This window comes from Eschrichtius robustus, chromosome 10 (assembly GCF_028021215.1).
Source record: "Eschrichtius robustus isolate mEscRob2 chromosome 10, mEscRob2.pri, whole genome shotgun sequence".
In the NCBI taxonomy this organism is placed as follows: Eukaryota; Metazoa; Chordata; class Mammalia; order Artiodactyla; family Eschrichtiidae; genus Eschrichtius; species Eschrichtius robustus.
Window position 1 is genome coordinate 613,233 of NC_090833.1, and position 12,206 is coordinate 625,438.

A 12,206-nucleotide genomic window follows, 5' to 3' on the forward strand; every position below is an offset into this window, starting at 1 on the left:
TGGTTGGGGAACTAAATCCCACATGCATACCGCAACTAAAGATTCCTCATGCCACAACTTAACATGCTGCAACGAAGATCCCACGTGCTGCAACTAAGACCCAGCGCAGCCAAACTAAATAGATATTAAAAAAAAAATGCATCCACACAAAAAACTGCATGCAGGGACTTCCCTGGCGGTCCAGTGGTTAAGACTTCGCCTTCCACTGGAGGGGGCGTGGGTTCCATCCCTGGTCAGGGAACTAAGATCCTGCATGCTGCACAGTGAGGCCAAAAAAAAAAAAAAGTTGCATGGAAAAGTTCATAGCAACATTATTCATAATAGCCAGAAAGTAGTAACAACCGAAATGTCCATCAGCTGATGAAGATATAAACAAAATATGGGACATATATGCAATAGAATATTATTCAGCCATAAAAAGGAATGAAATACTGATATGTACTTGAAAATTAACCTTGAAAATATTATGTTAAGTAAAAGCTACCAAACACAAACAAAAGGACAAATATTGTATGATCCTGTTATGAACTGCCTAGGGCTGGGGGTGGGGTTGGTAAGAATAACGGGGAAGCACAGGGTTTCTTTTTGATGTGACAAAAATGTTCCAAAATTAGATTATAGAGATGGTTGCACAACTTTGTGAATATACTAAAAACCACTGAGTTGTGCACACTGTATGGTATGTGAATTATATCTCAATTTTTGAAAGCTCTTTAAAATAAAAATAGGTTTTTATAACTATGTAGTTATACTCTGCAATTTGTAATGCAGATTATTAACACATACAGAGAAGAGTTAAAAAGGGCACTTGGTCCCTTCCTGCCATGGATCTGGGACTCAGAATGTCAACTTGGAACTAAAAGCTACAGCACACAGTGGACATCAGGGCACGGAGCATACGGTGTTTCCACAATTTGGACATCTTGTGGAGTGACGCATATACCCCAGTGATGCAAAACTCTTCTACCTGGAGCCACCTTTGAGACACACTGGAATGTTAGTCCCATAACTTTACAACTTGAAATGCCCAAATGTGTTATCAGACTTGTCCTGAGTGACTTTGGATTATTTCAAAACCTGCAAAACTTCTTCACAGGATGACGACTTCTGACCATGAAGGATATTCAAAAGAATGGGCCACTGGGTCTGAGGTTAATTCCGAAAAAAGTTCCAAGCATTTTGTACATTCCTGGGAAAAGTGTTCCTACAACGTTCTGTCAACTACAAATTGGCACTCACCATTGGCACTTGCCATCTACCTGTACAAGGATTCAGTCATGTGTTGCCGCAGCTGCTGACCTTCAACGCCCCCAGAAAGGAGTTCAGGTGGAGAGCTGAACTGAGGCCCTCTGGGCTCTGGGTAAAACTGGCAGAACAGGTCTTCCGATAGGTGGATATTTTCAGGAGACAATTTTATGAGCCCAATTCTTGTATCCCCTCGTATCTAGACACGCACTAAAATCCTTCATGGCGACGCCTGCTCCGCACGACTGGCAGGGACCTGCACGAGACTAGCAGAAACCTTCTGTCAAAACTATGCGCGTGATCGCATGTACTCCGCCTTCACCCAGGTCACATCTATACTGACCTCCCCCTGCCTCTGTGGAGCAGTTTCTCAGAGCGATCTGGGACGCTGTCTCCCGGGCTGCAGTCCGCATTGCGCCCCAAATAAACTTCACTCGCAACTCTCACGGTGTGCGTGTTGCTAAGTCGACAGTTCCCATCACTTCTAGAAAAAAATCAAGGAACCCCATAGCCACCCAGTCACCTCCAAAGGCGAGAGGGTGGAGAATCCCAGCTCAGACGCCAGGCAGTCACCAGGCACTGGGAAGTCTGCCATTCCTCTCCTCTTGAGCATCTTGTAACAGAAAAGCTGCAGAAGGTCACTGACAAGACCCAGAGCAACATGTGGTGGGCGGGCTTGCAGCTGAGGCTCCGGAAGTTTGAAGCCGGTGAGGGATCTGGCTGTTGGGTGCTTCTCTTCCCAAGCTGTACTGACCCCTTCTGGAAGCACTGAGTACTTTTGCCCATAAAGGCCTGCAGCTGCCCCACTGATAATTGCAGTTCTTCTATAACCATTGCCATACAGTCCAAGGCCTTCCTCTGGTTCTGTAATCTTTTATGGTAGTCAGGATTTGTGTGAAGAACTTTTGTGGGAAGATCAAGATACGTCATAGGTTCCACTTCAATCTCTGTCATTTTGGCTTCGATTGACTCTTGTATCATGTAATAAGATGCATCCATTCTGATAGTGCAGCAAGAGCTGGCCCCAAGTCTGGCATTCTACAGAAAACTTTGCTGTGCAATCCTTCATCTCAGCCACCGGTGTCTCCAGAGGCAAGTCTGAGGCTTTTCCTTTGGATCTTCAAAATATTTTTGTAGACTTCCATCACTTTCTGCAAATATTTGTCTGCAAATATTTCAATTCTTCAGAAAGAGAAGACGCTTAGGTTCTAAAACGTTCAAGACTGAAAATAATGGCTTTTTGCAATAAAGAATTGCAAGACAAAAAATAACCAAATGGAAAAATCTGGAGTTAAAAAGCACAACAGGGCTTCCCTGGTGGCGCAGTCGTTAAGAATCCGCCTGCCAATTCAGGGGACACAGGTTCGAGCCCTGGTCTGGGAAGATCCCACGTGCCACGTAGCAACTAAGCCCGCGCGCCACAACTACTGAAGCCCGCGCACCTAGAGCCTGTGCTCCGCAACAAAAGAAGCCACCGTGATGAGATGCCCGTGCACCTCAATGTAGAGTTGCCCCTGCTCGCCGCAACTAGAGAAAGCCCGCGCGCAGCAACGAAGACCCAACGCAGCCAAAAAGAAAATAAATAAGTAAATTTATATTAAAAAAAAGCTCAACAAATGAAATAAAAAATCCACAAGATTCTGGTCCTAGAGCAACTGGGCATCCACGTGCAAAAAATTAATCTGGGGGAGTGGGATGAATTGGGAGATTGGGACTGACATATATACACTACTATGTATAAAATAGATAACTAGTGAGAAGCTACTGTATAGCACAGGGAAGTCTACTCAATGCTCTGTGGTGACCTAAATGGGAAGGAAATCTAAAAAAAAGGGGATATATGTATATGTATGACTGATTCACTTTGTTGTACAGCAAGAAACTAACACAACATTATAAAGCAACTATACACCAATAAAAACTAATAAAAAATTAATCTAGACACAAACCTTACACCCTTCATAAAAATTAACTGAAAATGGATCAGACCTCAATATAAAATGCAAAACTATAAAACTTCTGCAAGATAACATAGCAGGAAATCTAGATGACCTTTGGGTGGGCGATGACTTTTGAGATACAAAACCAAAGGCACGATCCATGAAAGAAATAATTGATAAGCTGGACTTCATTAAAATGAATAACTTCTGCTCTGGGAAAGGCACCGTCAAGAGAATAAAAAGACAAGATACAAACTGAGAAAATATTGGCAAAAGACATATCTGATAAAGAACAGTTATCCAAAACAAACAAAGATCTATTAAAACTCAACAACAAGAGGGACTTCCCTGGTGGCCCAGTGGGTAAGACTCTGCATTCCCAGTGCAGGGGGCCCGGGTTCAATCCCTAGTCGGGGAAATAGATCCCGCATGCATGCCACAACTAAGAGTCCGCATGCCGCAACGAAGATCCCATGTGCCACAACTAAGACCCAGTGCAGCCAAAATAAATAAACATTAAAAAAACAAAAAACAAAAACCTCAACAACAAGAGAACAAACCACGCGATTTTAAAATAAGCCGAAGTTGTCTTGCTCCCCAGCCATCCTGGTGGCTGCTCTGGGCTGGGGGAGTCCTGCTCCTAAGGCAAGATGCTGGCCACGAAGAAGACGAAAAAGTCGCTGGGGTCGATCAACTCTAGGCTCCAAATCATTGTGAAAAGTGGAAAGTACCTGCTGGGGTACAAGCAGACTCTGAAAATGATCAGACAAGGCAGAGCAAAACTGGTCATCCTTGCCAACAACTGCCCAGCCTTGAGGAAATCTGATATAGAGTGTTATGCCATGTTGGCCAAAACTGGTGTCCATCACTACAGTGGCAATAATATTGAATTGGACACAGCATGTGGAAAATACTACAGAGTATGCACACTGTCTATCATTGATCCAGGTGACTCTGATATCATTAGAAGCACTCCAGAACGGACTGGTGAAGAGTAAATCATGAACAATTTTTCTTTAATAAAACTGGCCCAGGAAAAAAAAAAGAAACAAAAAACCCAAAAAATATTTATAAAAAAATAAAAAACATGCTGATAGAAACTAAAGAAGACCTACATAAATGGAAATAAATCCTGCATTCATGGATTAGAAGACTTGATATTGTTAAGATGTCAGTGTACCCTAAAAGTAACCTACAGATTCAATATAATCAAATTACATGAATCAAACTTACCAACAGTCTTTTTTGCAGAAATAGAAAGTACAGAATTTGTACATGCGTCAATTTACAAAGATTCCTAAGATAGCTCAACTGTGAAAGGCTAGAATCTGACAGTACATCTAGAAGGCTATACTAGGTGCAACATAAAAACAAATTGAAACAATTTTTTCTACAAAGATTATAAGGGTTTACTATAAAAACTTTATCTCAATAAATTAGACAACTTACATGAACTGGATAAATTCTTAGAAATTTATAGAAAGACACAAATTACTAAAACTAACTCAGGGACTTTGCAGACGTAATTAAGGATATGGACCTTGAGATAGAGAGAGTATCCTGAATTATCCAGGTGGAGCCAATCTAGCAAATGACCACTTAAAATAAGAGAAATTTTCTTGGCTGTGGTCAGAGAGAGATGTGATGACAGTAGATGGGTCAGAGGGATACATGTTGTTGGCTTTGAAAAGGAGAAAGGGGACCATGAGCCAAGGAAGGCAGGCAGCCTCTAGAAGCCAGAAAAGACAAGGAAACAAACTCTCCCCAAAGCCTCGAGAAGGAACCCCAACACTGCTGATACCTTGATTTCAGCTACTTTGACCCAATGTGGACTTCAGACCCACAGAACTGTAGGATGATAAATTCGTGTTGTTTTAAGCCACTAAGTTTGCGGTAATTTGTTATGGCATTAATAGAAAACTAGTACAATTATCCTGATACCAAGGCCAGATGAAGACATCATAAGAAAACAAAAATTTAGACCAATATCCCTCCTAAATATAGATGCAGAAGTCCTCAACAAAATATTAACAAACTGAATAAGCAACGTATAAAAAGGGTTATGCTCCATGACCAAATGGAATTTAATCCTAGAACGCAAGGTTGGTTCAACATCTGAAAATCAATTGATGTAATACATCATATTAATAAATAAAGAACATAAACCACATGATCCTCTCAATATATGAAGTAAAAATATCTGACAAAATCCAACCCTTACTCATGATAAAAACCCTGAATACTCAAAAAATATAAGGTAAGTTTTTCAAACTGATGAAGAGCATCTACAAGAAAATCTACAGCTAACATCCTACTTAAATGGTCAAAGACTCAGTGCTTTGCTCCTAAGATCAGGAACACCACTTCTACTCAACATTGTACTGAAAGTTCTAGCCAGTACAATCAGGCAGCAAAAAGAAATAAAAGGCATAGAGACTGGAAAGGAAGAAATGAAACTCTATTCACAGAAACATGATCCTACATGTTTAAAATCCTAAGGAATTCACACAAAATCACTAGGACCAATAAATGAGTTCCACGGGTCACAGGATCCAAGATTAATATACAAAATTCAATTTTATTTCTACACACGAGCAATGAACAACCTGAAAATGACATTAGCAAAGCAATTTCACTTGCAAGAGCATCAAAAAGAATAAAGTACTCAGGAATACATTGAAGAAAAGAAGTGCAAGACTTGCACCCTGAAAACTACAAACATTGCTAAGAGAAACTAAAGAAGACCTAAATAATTGAAAAGCAATTCTAAGCGTGATTAAATATTGTTAAGACGGCAGTTCTCTGCACCTTGATCTATAGAGTCAATGCAATTTCCATCAAGACCAGGAAATCTTTTTTTTCCCCCCCCAGAAATTGACAAGCTGATCTTAAAAATTATATAGAAAGGCAAAGGACCCAGAACAACAACAACAACAACAAAAATCTTGAAAACTAAGAACAAAGTTGAAAGACACACATTTCCCAATTGCAAAACTGACCATAAAGCTGACCATAAATCAAAAGAATGTGGTCCTGGCATAAGGACAGACATATAGATCAATGGAACAGAATTGAAAGTCCAGAAACAAATCTGTACAAATCTGTTAATTTTTTACAGAGGTGTTGTGACAGACAGTTTAAAATGTTATTCAAGCAAAACCTGACCTAGGTATTTCTGTGGAGGCATTTTGTAGATGAAGTCCATACTCATTTGACTTTAGGTAAAGGAAAATATCCTACATGACCTGGGTGGGCCTAATTCAATCCACTGAAAGGCCTTAAGAGCACAGCTGAACCTTCCCTGAAGAAGAAACTCTATCTATGGATAACTCATGACAGAGGTTCAGCCTGCCATTTCCAACTCCGGCCCTAAGATTTTTTTAACTTGCCTAGTTAGCCCCTACAGTCTTGTAAACTGATTTCTAGAAATTCCTTAAAATATATCTCTCACTGATTTTTTTTCTCTGGTCGGACCCTAACTGACACAGGGGTCAAGGCAAGTCAATGAGGAAAGGATAATCTTTTCAAAAACTGGTGCTGGGACAATTGGATATTGAAGTGTAAAAAGATTAATTTAGACCCTCATCTCACAGCATGTACAAAAATTAGTACAAAAATGGTTCATAGACCTAAATATAAGAGCTAAAAACATAAAACCATTTAGAATAAAACATAGAATAGGACTTCCCAGGTGGTGCAGTGCTTAAGAATCCGCCTGCCAATGCAGGGACACAGGGTTCGAGCCCTGGTCTGGGAAGATCCCACATGCTGCGGAGCAATTAAGCTCGTGCGCCACAACTACTGAACCCGTGCTCTAGAGCCTGCGAGCCACACTACTGAGCCGGGCACCTAAAGCCCGTGCTCCGCAACAAGAGAAGCCACCACAATGAGAAGCCTGCACACTGCAACAAAGAGTAGCCCCCACTCACTGCAACTAGAGAAACCCCACATGCAGCAACAAAGACCCAATTCAGCCAAAAATAAATATATAAATAAATACAATTATTTTTAAAAAAAACATAGAAAAACCTTTATGATCCTGGATTAAGCAGAGTTCTTAGATACATCAAAGGCATGATCCATTCCAGAAAAAAGACATTTGACTTCATAAAAATTAAAAACTAAAAAAAAAAAAAAAAACCTTTTGCACTTCAAAAGACGTTTTTTAAGGGAACTATACTCACTATCTTGTAATCACCCATAGTGGAAGAGAATGTAAAAAAAGAATATATATACATATATACACACACACACACATATATATATATAATTGAATCACTTTTTTGTACATCTGAAACTAATGTAACATTGTAAATCAACTATATTTCAATAAAAATATTTTAAAAACAAAAAATATATTTTTAAATCATGAAAATTAAAAACAACCTATAGACTGGGAGAAAATATATATTTGCATATTGTATATTGATAAAAGACTTATAGCCCAAATATATAAAGATCAACTCAATAATAAGACAAACAACTCGAATAATAGAAATGGCTGATAAGCACATGGAAAAATGCCCAGCACCGTTAGTTATTAGGGAAATGCAAAGTAAAACCACACATTAGTATCGCTGTAATAAAAAAGACTGTCAGTAACAAGTTTGGCAGGGATGTGAAGAAACTGTGACCCTCATACACTGCTGGTGGAATGAAAAATGGTGCAGCCACTTTGGAAAGCAGTTTGGCAGTTTCTTTAAAAATTAAATTAAAAAAATTTTTTTATATGACTCAGCAATTCCACTCCTTGGTATTGATTCAGGATAAATAAAAACACATGTCCATACAAAGAAATTTTTGGCAAATGTTCCTTGCACCATTTATGCATAAGAGCCAAAAAATGGAAACAATCCAAATGTCCATTAACTGGTGAATGAGTAAACGAAATGCCTTTGATCCATTTAATGGAGTACTATTTAGCAATAGAAAGAAAGACACCAACTGCCGATATGTCCTAGGGCATGGGTGAACCTCAAAAACGTGCTAAGTGAAAGAAGTCAGATGCAAAAAGCTACAAAAGATTCCATTTGTATGAAATGCTTTTTTATTTTTTATTTAAGATTTTTTTTGGGGATGTGGACCATTTTTAAAGTCTTTATTGAATTTGTTACAATATTGCTTCTGTTTTATGTTTTTTTTGATTTTCGGCTGCGAGGCATGTGGGTTCTTAGCTCCCCAGCCAGGGATCAAACCCTCACCCCTTGCATTGGAAGGCAAAGTCTTGACCTCTGGACCACCAGGGAAGCCCCCTGAAATTCTTTCTTAAAAAGGCAAACCTATAGAGGCAGAAAGAGGATTAGTGGTTGTCTGAGAAACGGGTAGAAACAGGGGTTCATGGAAAATGAGCAGGATGGATCTTTCTGGATGATGGAAATATTCTAAACCTGAATTGTGGTGATATTTGCACAGTTCTGCAAATTTACTAAAAGTCAATAAATTATCGGGACTTCCCTGGTGGTCCACTGGTTAAGACTCCATGCTCCCAATGCAGGGGGCCTGGGCTCGATCCCTGCTCAGGGAACTAGATCACACATGCCACGACTAAAAATCCCGCATGCCACAATGAAGATCCCGAATACCGCAACGAAGACCCAGTGCAACCAAATAAATAAATATTAAAAACAAAAAACAAAAAACACCAAGGTGGTAATTATCTTGAAATTTGGGTGGTTATCGAGTGGGATGGGGGAGAGGCACCAGGGAGGGGTGGGGGTGGGAGCCAGTGAGTAGAGGGGAGGCTAGGGGCTCCTAGGAGACTGACCACGTCCTGTTTCTTGACCTAGATGGTGAGCACATGAGTGCTTGCTTTACAGTAAAACTTTTTAATTTTATTTATGTATTTATTTATATATATTTTTTGCCATACCACATGGCTTGCAGGATCTTAGTTCCCCTACCAGGGATTGAACCTGGGCCACGGCAGTGAAAACACCGAGTGCGCTGGACGGCCAGAGAATTCCCATAAAACTTTAAATATATATTTTGTTTTATACACGTTTCTTGACATATGTTATATTACACAATAGTAACCCTTTACAATACCAACCAAAAAACGTATTGCTTCTGAGAATAAATCTAACAAAAACGAGCAAGACCTGTCTGCAGCAAATTACAAACTTTACTGAAAAACATTAAATCAGCCCTTAATAAGTGTACGGTAGTGCAAAGGGATCATTATTCCCCAAACTGATTTGTAGAGTCAATGCAATTCTGATCAAATCCTAAAAGGTTTTTCAAAGAATTTGACAAAATCAAATTAAAAACAAGCCCAAGAAGAGCTACATGACTCTTCAAGAATAATGATATCCCGCTAGCTATTATGGCTTCTGCAGACTTATAAAGCTGTAACTATCAGGACAGCATGATCTTGGCCCAGGGAAAACAAACTGATCCACAAAAGGCAATAGAGAGCCCAGAACAGTCCACAGGCACATACACAACCTGGAACACTGATTATAGAGCATCTGAAAAAGAAGGAACTAGTTCATAAATAAATCAATAAAATAAAATATCAAAATCAATACAAATGAAATATAATAATAATATCTGATATGCAGGGTTGAAACAAAGGGACAGAGTTAAAGTACTTGGACAAGAATAGCCCTTAGGTTGGAGAGGGCTAAATGGGAGCCCATGTGATGGAAAGTCCCTTCACTGCTCCAGTGAGGATATAAGATGAGTTAGATTAGGTGTTCGTGGTATAACTGCCAACCAGTTAAGGAGAAAAATGGAACACTGGGCATTGGAGGGTACCACTACAAAAAGAAGTGAGAAGTAAGAAAAAAGAAGCATAGAAAAAACTGGACAACTAAAAGGCACAAAATAAAGTCACAAAAAGAAGTTTAAGTTGTGGAATTAATTACAGAACGCTCAGTTAAAGTTGGAGTCAGGACGGGTCTGTAGGGAGCTCTCTCCACGAATATGCATGTCAGTTACCCCAAACAGGAAGAGATTTCCGCCTACATCTTGGACAGGAAGGTGCCTCTACTTACCATCAGTCAGGAGGAAGGAAACTTCCCTCCACCCCCGACAGACCAGCCAATCAGAGACTGCAGGGGCTCAGTCGATGGGAAGCCTCCACTGAACCCCCAGCTCCTCCAATGGAATCTTTGGTTATCACAGCCCCTCCCTACTCCCCCTTTTCCCTATAAAAGCAAGTTCCCCCTCCTTGTTCTCTGGATTTGGCTTTTTTGTCTGCCATAGTTTCCATATCCCAAATTGCAATTCCTCTGCTATTCCCGAATAAACTCGCTTTCGCTGATAAAATAACTGGCTACCATTTATTAAAGTTGATATATTTATAGGGTGTCAGAAGTGGGATCTGAAGGAGGCGAACCCCAAGAGATGACGGGCCCGGGAATTGAGCGAGGTACCCACACTGTGAGCCCTACATGCTCATCACTTCCCTGAGTCTCTTCTTGGATTCCAAACTGCTCTTTTTGCGTTTTGAGTTCTCTGGCTTTTTTCGGGATCTGGAAAGGCTTTGTCCTTTCAGGGGAGAGGTTTCATCCTTTCTGGTTCAAGGTTTCGCCCTTGGTGAGTACTCAGTTGTTTTCTGGAGTGTGCAAGAGTGAAGGGGATCGAGCTAACTGGAATCCCATAATTTGCTTTATTCCTTTTGGAATCTGGGCTAGGACTCCAGCAACTTTCTTGGGTTTCCAGGAGAACGTAAGGAAAAGGGATCCTGGTCATCTAAATGCTCTGAGGGCAGCCCTCCCTCAGGGACTCTGGCAGGTTCATGTTTGGAAGCTATGGACCCTGACATGCTCATTTCTCTTTCCCCTGACATGCTCATTTTTAACTAAGTGGGCTGAACCAACTAAAAGTAATCCAGAATTATCATGGCCATTACAGGGAACTTTCAATCTTCCCAAACTTGTTTTTCTTAAGATTAAATTGGAGAACTGTGGTTCTAAAATTTTATCTTATTTAATTTATTATTTTTAAAATTAATTTATTTATTTTTGGCTGCATTGGGTCTCCGTTGCTGCGCGGGCTTTCTCTAGTTATGGCGAGGGGGGCTACTCTTCGTTGCAGTGCACAGGCTTCTCATTGTGATGGTTTCTCTTTTTGTGGAGCACGGGCTCTAGGCGCACGGGCTTCAGCAGTTGTGGCATGTGGGCTCAGTAGTTGTGGCTCGTGGGCTCTAGAGTGCAGGCTCAGTAGTTGTGGCCCGCTGGCTTAGTTGCTCCACGGCATGTGCGATCTTCCCGGACCAGGGATCAAACCCGTGTCCCCTGCATTGGCCAGCGGATTTTTAACCCCTTCGCCACCAGGGAAGTTCCATGTGGTTGTAAAATTAAACAAGAAGAATGGGATATTTATTTTCATTGGTACCTGGAAGCTTCCAAATGTGCACGAAAGTCTAAAATTTCCTCTTTGCAAGATACCATTTCTAAATTGGCCAAAACAACTAAAAAACTTGAAAAGAACAAAACAGTTTCTGAAGCCTTGTGTTCCTTGAGTTCCCCTCCCCCAACTTCTTTTTTTTTTTATTTTTATTTTATTTATTTATTTATGGCTGTGTTGGGTCTTCGTTTCTGTGCGAGGGCTTTTCTCTAGTTGCGGCAAGTGGGGGCCGCTCTTCATCGCGGTGCGCGGGCCTCTCACTGTCGCGGCCTCTCTTGTTGCAGAGCACAGGCTCCAGACGCGCAGGCTCAGTGATTGTGGCTCACGGGCTCCGCGGCATGTGGGATCCTCCCAGACCAGGGCCCGAACCCATGTTTCCTGCACCGGAAGGCAGACTCTCAACCACTGCGCCACTAGGGAAGCCCCCCCCAACTTCTTTGTCTCTGGCACCATCTTGTGTGTCTTTTCCGCCCCCTTTGTCTCAGACTCCGCCCCCTTTGTTTCTTCCTCTCCCCTCCCCTGTGAAAACCTGCCCCTTTAAAATCGGACCCTCAGGGGGACTTCTCTGGCGGTCCAGTGGTTGAGGCTTCACCTTCCAATGCAGGGGGTGCAGGTTCAAGACGTGGGCAGGTAGCTAAGATCCCACATGCCTCGGGACGAAAAAACCAA

At 41.1% G+C, this 12,206-nt stretch overlaps 2 pseudogenes; one reads left to right on the forward strand and one right to left on the reverse strand.

The window, feature by feature from the left end:
* Positions 1 to 1,764: 1,764 nt before the first annotated feature.
* Positions 1,765 to 3,208, reverse strand: LOC137770465 (kinetochore-associated protein DSN1 homolog pseudogene; annotated as a pseudogene).
* Positions 3,209 to 3,835: 627 nt separating this feature from the next.
* On the forward strand, positions 3,836 to 4,183 carry LOC137770666 (large ribosomal subunit protein eL30 pseudogene; annotated as a pseudogene).
* The last annotated feature ends 8,023 nt before the right edge of the window (positions 4,184 to 12,206 follow it).